This window comes from Suncus etruscus, chromosome 1 (assembly GCF_024139225.1).
Source record: "Suncus etruscus isolate mSunEtr1 chromosome 1, mSunEtr1.pri.cur, whole genome shotgun sequence".
Lineage (NCBI taxonomy): Eukaryota > Metazoa > Chordata > Mammalia > Eulipotyphla > Soricidae > Suncus > Suncus etruscus.
Window position 1 is genome coordinate 64,329,505 of NC_064848.1, and position 8,417 is coordinate 64,337,921.

The 8,417-nt window shown below is 35.9% G+C and overlaps 2 non-coding genes across 2 annotated transcripts; one reads left to right on the forward strand and one right to left on the reverse strand.

Moving 5' to 3' along the window:
- Positions 1-2,600: 2,600 nt before the first annotated feature.
- Positions 2,601-2,707, reverse strand: LOC126027597 (U6 spliceosomal RNA). The gene has a single exon (XR_007502291.1). It is a non-coding gene; the product is annotated as a U6 spliceosomal RNA (small nuclear RNA).
- A 3,294-nt stretch (positions 2,708-6,001) lies between these two features.
- On the forward strand, positions 6,002-6,108 carry LOC125995935 (U6 spliceosomal RNA). The gene has a single exon (XR_007491187.1). It is a non-coding gene; the product is annotated as a U6 spliceosomal RNA (small nuclear RNA).
- Positions 6,109-8,417: the final 2,309 nt, after the last annotated feature.

Consider the following 8,417-nt stretch of genomic DNA (forward strand, 5'->3'; position numbering starts at 1 on the left):
TAAATGCCTTATATTTTCTTCCATTGTTTTGTCTTTCCTTTATTGACTTCTTTATCAATGCTGGCTTATAATTTCTCTTGAAGTTTGTCAATGTGGTTCTCCACCTGTAATTCTGCTACAATGGCTTGCGATCATATTTTTTAGTTCCTACAGTTCCATTTATATGAATTCTCTCATCTGAAAAGGTTCTTTTTTGAGTTGATTGAATTGTTCATCTAGAGATTGCTTAATTTTGCAGGCTAGTGGCTCCTTGATTTCTGTTGCTAAAACATACAGTTTGATTTTAGGTGCTCATCAATAAGCTCAGGCATTTTGGTGGACTTAAAAATTTGTTGAAGGTTGGAGCAGAGAGATAGCACAGTGATAGGGCATTTGCCTTGCACGCAGCCTATCCAGGATGGACAGTGGTTTGAATCCTGGCATCCTGTATGATTCTCCGAGCCTGCCAGGAGCGATTTATGAGCGCAGAGCCAGGAGTAACCCCTGAGTGCCACCGGGTGTGACCTAAAAGCAAAAAAAAAAAAAAAAAAAAAAAAAAAGGCTAGGATTTCTTTCTCTATACCCAACTGCAGGTGTCTTCCTTAGTTTCCTCATTGTTCTTTGTATTTGGTGGGTTGGAGTTTCAGAGTGTTTAAGAAAGTGATCTATTGAACTGGTTGCATAAAAGGTGGCTAGATTATATCTGCTTTTGAGCTTTATTTCTTTTCCTAAACAAGTGAGGTTATCTAAGTATGACAAAAATATTTCAAACAAATTCATTGGTTTGTTCAACTGAGTTTTGAGCTGTATATTTTCTAGGAGAAGAAAGTGCTAGATCCAATCTTCCTGGAAATATATATGATATAAATTGAAGTCTATTAGAATCTGCATGGCTTGGGAGAAGAAGGGTTGATGGGAGGGCCTGAGGTGGGGTCCCTCTCTTCACCCACACATAGACCTGAGATGCTGTGCAGGGCTGCAGGAGAATCTGGGCCAGAGGCAGAATGCAGAAGCAGCTGGAGTAGACATTGTAGGCTGCATTTGAATTGGTTTATATATCATATTGTTTATCTACTCAACTGTTCCTAACACTTGGGTTGTTTCCAGATTCTGGCTATTCTGAATAGTGCTGCGATAAACATAACAATGCAGAGGGCTTTTCTACATTTAATTTTGGGCTCCTAGAGTATATTCCTAGGAGTTGTATTGCTATATCAAATGGAAACTTAATTTTTTAGGAATATCTATATTGTTTTCCAACTAGAATGGAAAATTTGGCATTTTCCACCAGTGAATGAGAGTCCCTTTCTCCCTGCATCAGCACCAGCATACATCTTTGTGATGTGTGCCAGTCTCTGTGGTGTAAGATGAAATCTCATTGTTATTTTGAGTTAATCATCAGTTAATCACTGATTAATGATGTGGGCTATTTTTTTCATGTGTCTTTTGGCAATCTGTATTTCTTCTTTGAGTAAATATGTGTTCATTTCATCTCCCCACTTTTGGAGTACATTAGATTTTTTTCTTGCTAAGTCCTACCAGTACCTTGTATATTTTGGATATTAAACCCTTATCAGATAGATATTGGGTGAATATATTCTCTATTCCATGTGCAGTCTTTATATTCTACTCTCTGTTTGCTATGAGGTGCAGAAGCTTTTTAGTTTAAGTCATTTGTTTATCTTTGCTTCCACTTGCTTGGCCAGTGGTGTTTCATCCTTGAAGATACCTTTAGCTTCAACGTCATAGAGGGTTCTGTTATATTTTCATTTATGTACCTTAAAGTTTCAAGTATTATATCCATTTGGACATGACTTGTGCATGGCACTAGAGACATCTAAGTTCTTATATGTAGCTAGCTGGTCAGGTCAGTTTTTCCAACACCATTTGTTGAAGAGTCTTTCTTTGCTGCATTTTTAAATTTCTTGCCCTTTATCAAATATTAATTTATCATATACCTGAAAGTCACTCTGAGAATATTCATGTTTATGCCATTGATCTGAGGGTTTGCTTTATTCCAATACCATGCTGTTTTAATGACTACTGCTTTATAGTATGCTTTAATGTAGAGGAAAGTGACGCCACCCATCTTTTTTTCCCCAAGAATTGCTTTAGCTATTTGGGAGATTTATTATTCAATATAAATTTCACAAGTGTTTGATCTATTTATTTTTAAAATGGCATGGGTATTCTTTTAGAGGTTGCATTTGATTGGTACAATGCTTTGGAAAGTGACCATTTTAGTGATGTTAATCTTCCCAATTTATGAGCAGGGCATGTATTACCATTTCCTTGCGTCCTCTTAATTTCTAGAAGCAGTGTTTTTAGTTTTTTTTGTATTTGCCTTTCACTTTTTAATTTACATTGAATCCAAGGTACTTGATTTTTCCAAGGCATAATTGTGAATGAAACTGTTTTTTGTTTTTTCTTGTTTTTGTTTTTTGTTTTGGGGTCACACCCGGCAGTGCTCAGGGGTTCCTCCTGGTTCTATGCTCAGAAATTGCTCCTGGAAAGCTCAGAGGACCATATGGGATGCTGAGATTTGAACCATCTTTCTGTATGAAAGGCAAACGCTCTACCTCCATGCTATCTCTCTGGCCCCTGAAATTGTTTTTTTGTTTTTAATTGTGAAACGCTTTACGAATTTGCATGTCATCCTTGTGCAGGAGCCATGTTAATCTTCTCTGTATCATTCCAATTTTAGTATACATGCTGCCGAAGCAAGCATAAAATTGTTTTTTTTAATATCTTTCTTCTCTTTTATTATTTGTGTACAGAAAAACCATAAATTTTTGCATATTAATTTTGTAACCTGACTTTACTATACAAGTCTATCATTTCTAGTAGCTTTTTTGCAGTCTTTAAGATTTTCTCAATATAGTATCATCATCCAGTGCTATACTTAGGGGAAAGGCTTTTAATTATTTTCCCATTGAGTATAATGTTTGCCACGGGCACATGGTAAATGGCTTTGATTATATTGAGAAAAATTCTTTCAGTTCCCAACTTGGTGAGAATTTTTATCATAAGTGGGTACTGGACCTTGTCCAATAGATGGATCTTTCTATCTATTGATATGATCTTTTAATTTTTATACTTCTTTTAATAATATGGTGTATTATATGGATAGACTTGTGTAAGTTAAAATATTGTTGCATTTCTGAAATGAATCCTACAGGTCATGGTGTATGACTTTCTTGATGATCTATTAGATTCGTTTTGCTGGTATTTTATTGAGGACCTTTGAATCTATGTTCATCAAGGACATAGACTTGTCATTTGCTTTTTGGTGGTGTAGTCTCTATCTACTTTTGGTATCAGGATGTTGTTAATTTCATAGATACTGTTTGCTAGTGTTTCTATTATTTTAATTTCCTAGAAAATCCTGAAAAGTATTTGCAGTAGAACCTCTTTAAAGAATTCACCAGTGAATTCATTGGATCCTGGGCTTTGTTTTGGATAACATTTTGATTAGCATTTCAATTTCTTCAATAATGATAGGTCTATCTAGGCATTTCATTTCATCTTGGTTCAACCTTGAGAGATAATAGGAGTCCAAATATTTATCCATGTCTTCCAGGCTCTCTTGTTTTGTGGCATAAAGATTCCCAAAGTAATCGCTGATTATTCTTGATTTTCTTTAGTATATGTAATGACAGCATCTTTTCATTTCTGATTCATTTTACTAAGTTTCTATCTTTATTTTTTAGTTTACTTAATGAAACTTTTGTTTTCATTTTTTCTTTTGGATTTTTTTGTTTCTAGTTCATTAATTTCTGCTCTAAGTTTTATTATTTACTTCCTTCTGCCTACTTTTTTGCTCACTTTGTTGATCCTTTTCCAATTTCTTAAGTTATTTCATTAAATTATTGTGTTGGCCCTTTCTTCCTTCCTGATAAATGCTTGCAAAACTATAATTTTTTCTTAATATTGCTTGTTCTGTGTCCCACAAATTATGATAATTCATGGTGGGGTTCAGTCTAACAACTAGATTTCCACAGGAAAGCCACTATTCTTATTATGGAGGAACATAGTTTTAGAAAAAGTTAATTTCACAAAATATTATTTCTTTCATAGTTGACTAATTATGTTGTTCTGGACAATGTGCACCTTTATTATAGCATTGCATTTCTACTTTATTCTAAAAATAATGTTTGCAAACTTGTGTTAGTCTTCCAGACATACAGACAGCAACAAGAAATTATGATTCTGTAGAAATAAAGTATTTATATTTCAGTTATTAAAAACTTCAAATATGTGTTATTACAATTATATCCAATAATAAACTCAAGATTTCTTTCTGTTTTATGCTGAATTGTAGATACTGTAACTCCACTGGTCTCACAGATAAATATGTTAAAGATAAGGAAAACCACACACTTAAGCTGAGTTTTTTGAAAAGGAAAATCAAAGTCACTATTTACAGTTCTCATTAAAGCAGCCATATTTTTCTTTTAAAGGTTATGGCTTTTATGCTTGATATCAGAGTAATCTTGTTTCTTGTCCAATTACTCCAGATTTTATGTATATCTGACACAATTAAGTAATTACCCGTTGCTCAGTTTGTGTCTAGAGGCTAAATCTATTGAGATTTTTCTTACCACATCCTGTTTTGCCAGCTTTGTACTATCTTGTAGAAAGCACATTCTTTGTCCACTAGGCATTGTCAACATCTTCCAACTCTGATACACAATTCCTCCCTCTTATTTAAATCTGAATATCCTAATTACTTTTGGATTCATTAATACTGAATATTTTTCCTCTGCTAAGCATTATTCTAGGATAAATATAAATATTTCACTTTGGAAGAATGTGCAAGTTGATGGGGAAAAGATAGAGCTGAGATAGTGAAATAGTGCTCTCAGTGAGGCTCAACTCAGCTGTGTGGACCTGATAATTTGATGCTTATATTAACAGCGTGATTGTTTTCAGCCAATGTGTGCATATGATGTGTATGTGAGGACAAGGGAAACCTAAGTTCTCATCACTGGTACTGCAAAGTGGAGACACTTGTGGTACCAAAGACCAGACTTAGGCTTTGCACATAATACTCTTCTACTTGAACCATATCATTGACCTGAATATTTTTATTCAGCTTTTTTATATTATTTGTTTCTCTTTAGTATACTCCCTTTTTCTTGTCACATCTCCCCAAACACACACATATACATACACATTAATTTCTATATTTAGCATCTAAAAGGCCCATTCTGAAAAAACCTCTATACAAAACAGAAAAATTAATAAAGGTGGGTATTTTACTCTAATGACCATAAAAAGATTCCTCATGTTGAAAAAAGAAAACGACTTGAAGAGCCCGTGGCTCCCAGCCTGAAACCTGGGAAAACTTACTGTCTAGTAAACAGAGCACACCTAGAATATGGGACAGAGAAGGAGGTATTAGAAAAAGTGTTGACCTCAAGTGTGTCAGGCAAATAGCAAAGATGGCTGACCTGGAGTCACAGAGATTGACATCAGGGATTGTGTGATGTATTGATAAGAATGTAGACTTGGCAGAGACGCTCTGTGGATTTCAGTACCAGCTTGTCTAGTATTTAGCAATCTGTGCAGTCTTGTGCAAATCGTGTATCTGTCACCTGTGGCTTTTGATTACCTTATCAATAAAATAGGGTAAAAGAGTATTGCCTTGGGGGATTGCTGTTTTATTTTTTTAATTTTTACTCAGCCTTGGTTTATAATATGACATTAACTTCATCTACACACTGTCTTGTTATCTATATAAATTACATTATCACCACTTAGAGTTCAATTTCAGTACAATACCATGCATTGCCCCTATTACCCAATTATACCCTTTTTCTTTCTTATAACCTCCATGTTGTTTTCATAATCTAAAATTTTATTTTATTTCTTTATCTTTCACATAACTGAATGTAATTCTTGTATCACTGTTATTGGCAACCCCAGTTTGCCACAAACAAATGTGTGACCCCCTAAACTTCATTATAACAATAAAAGAAGGGAAAGGGGAAATGAAGAGATGATAGAATTCATAGAATTAGTGCTCGCTTTGGCAGCACATATACTAAAATTGGAACGATACAGAGAAGATTAGCATGACCCCTGCACAAGGATGACACGCAAAATCGTGAAGCATTCCATATTTTTTTAAAAATAAAGAGAAAAAAAGAATTCATATAATTAGAAAAATTCTAAATTTAATCAATTGGAAGTTCTCTGGAGTGACAGCACAGAAGTAGGGTGTTTGCCTTGCACACAGACAACCCAGGATGAACCCAGGTTTGATCCCCGGCATCCCATATGGTCCCCAGAGACTGCCATGAGCGATTTCTGAGTACAGAGCCAGAAATAGACCCTTAACACCTTAACATTGCTGGGTGTGGCCCAACATCCCCCCCCCCCCAATTAACTGGAAGTTCAAACATTGACTGCTAACAAATCAAAGCAGTCATTATGTGCCTCTTGGTACATAATATCATGTGTAAAGCCATCAATCCTCTGAACAATTGAACAGTTTTATCATTTAGATGTAATTACCAACTTCAGGAAGTATGAAGGACAGAGATGCATTTGTGGGTTAGATGTAATTACCTACTTCAGGAAATATGAAGGACAGAGATGCATTTGTGGGAGATGAAGCTATAAAAGTAAATAAGTGATTACCTTAAATATTGGAAGAGCATTTTTATTTAGGGCTGTATTTTGGAGAAAGTTCATGAAGAGTTTCTGGAATAGCTAGCAAGTTTCTGATTTCTTTCACAGATGGTGGTTAACGGTATGTTTAATCTATGATAATTGTGTACTGTATTTTTAGTGCCTTTTCTGTGTGTTATTTTAATCATAAAATATATTTAATTCAATTAAGTCTGAAGAAAATTATGGCAGATTAAGATTTTCACTAATATGTGTCCCACAATAGGTTAGAAAATACATGTTTCAAGGGACCAGAGCGGTGGTGCAAGCAGCAAGGCATTTGCCTTGCCTTCGCTAGCCTAGGATAGACTGCGGTTTGATCCCCCAGTATCCCCGATCCCCAAGCCAGGAGCAATTTTTGAGTGCATAGCCAGGAGTAACCCCTGAGCATCACTGGGTGTGGCCCAAAAAACAAAACAAAACAAAAAAAATACATTTTTCAAGGTTTTAATGGTAAACAAATAACAGTATAAGGCTCTTTCTGGGAAATAGACCTAGAGGACTTCTGTGAACTCTTGGCTAGAAGGAAGTTGGTGCAGATGGTAGCTTGATCATTCAAAGTATTGCAAAACACTCTGTCTAATAAGACTGATAAGTCAGTGACCAGAAATAGTTTGAAATTTTCCCAAAAAATAAACAGTTATCTTGATAACAGTAAGAGTAATCAAGAATTTAAATATTAAAAATAAAGAACTGAAACATGCTAAAAAACTATTACATATAGATATGGAGCCAGAGCAAAGGCACAAGTGGTAGAGCATTTGCCTTGCATACACTAACCTAGGATTGTCTGCGGTTTGATCCCCTGGCGAGTGTTCCATATGGTCCCCCAAGCCAGGAGCAATTTCTGAGCACATATCCAGGAGTAATCCCTGAGTGTCACTGGGTGTGGCCCAAAACCTAAATAAATAAAAGGATTAAAGAGATAATTAAGATTAAAGTAATTTAAGAATAAAACACTTTTGTTGCATAACCAACTCTGATTTGATCACCATTACTACATGGTTCTATAAACATCACTGGGTTTAGATATTGAGGGTGTTTGACTTATGGGCCTGAAATGTAAGGGTGGATGTGCAAGAATGAATTGACTAGAGAATTTTTTATTGGAATACAAGATCTAACATTTTAAACAAGGACCCTTGGGGAATAGAATAGGGTGACTCTTAGAAAATTGGGAAAGTGACAGCTAATGCTATGTCTTCCAGATGACAACAGAGTAAAAACTAAAGAGGTTGAAGAAAATAAGCATTATTAAGAAAATCACGGGCCGGAGAGATAGCATGGAGGTAAGGTGTTTACCTTTCATGCAGAAGGTCATTGGTTTGAATCCCAGCATCCCATATGGTCCCCCATGCCTGCCAGGAGCAATTTCTAAGCACGGAGCCAAGAAAAACCCCTGAGCACTGCCAAAAACCACACACACACACACACACACACACACACACACACACACACACACACACACACGAAAATCAATTATATAGAAACAAAAATCCTCAGTGGACTAAGTACTGTGGGAAGAGATGAGAACACGTCATACACCAAGCCACAGGAATTCACCAAACAAAGCACTGTTCATGAGAATACCAAGATTGAGAGCAGCATGGGTCCATCACCAGGTCAACTAGCAGATGCAGATATTAGGGTGCAGCTCATGCAGGGAGGGAGTGCAGCTGGGGCTTTGGAAAGCAGCTCAGGTCCAGCCCCATGGCCAAGCTCACAGCACATCTGTGAGCAGAAGTGAAGATGAGCCATTGAGG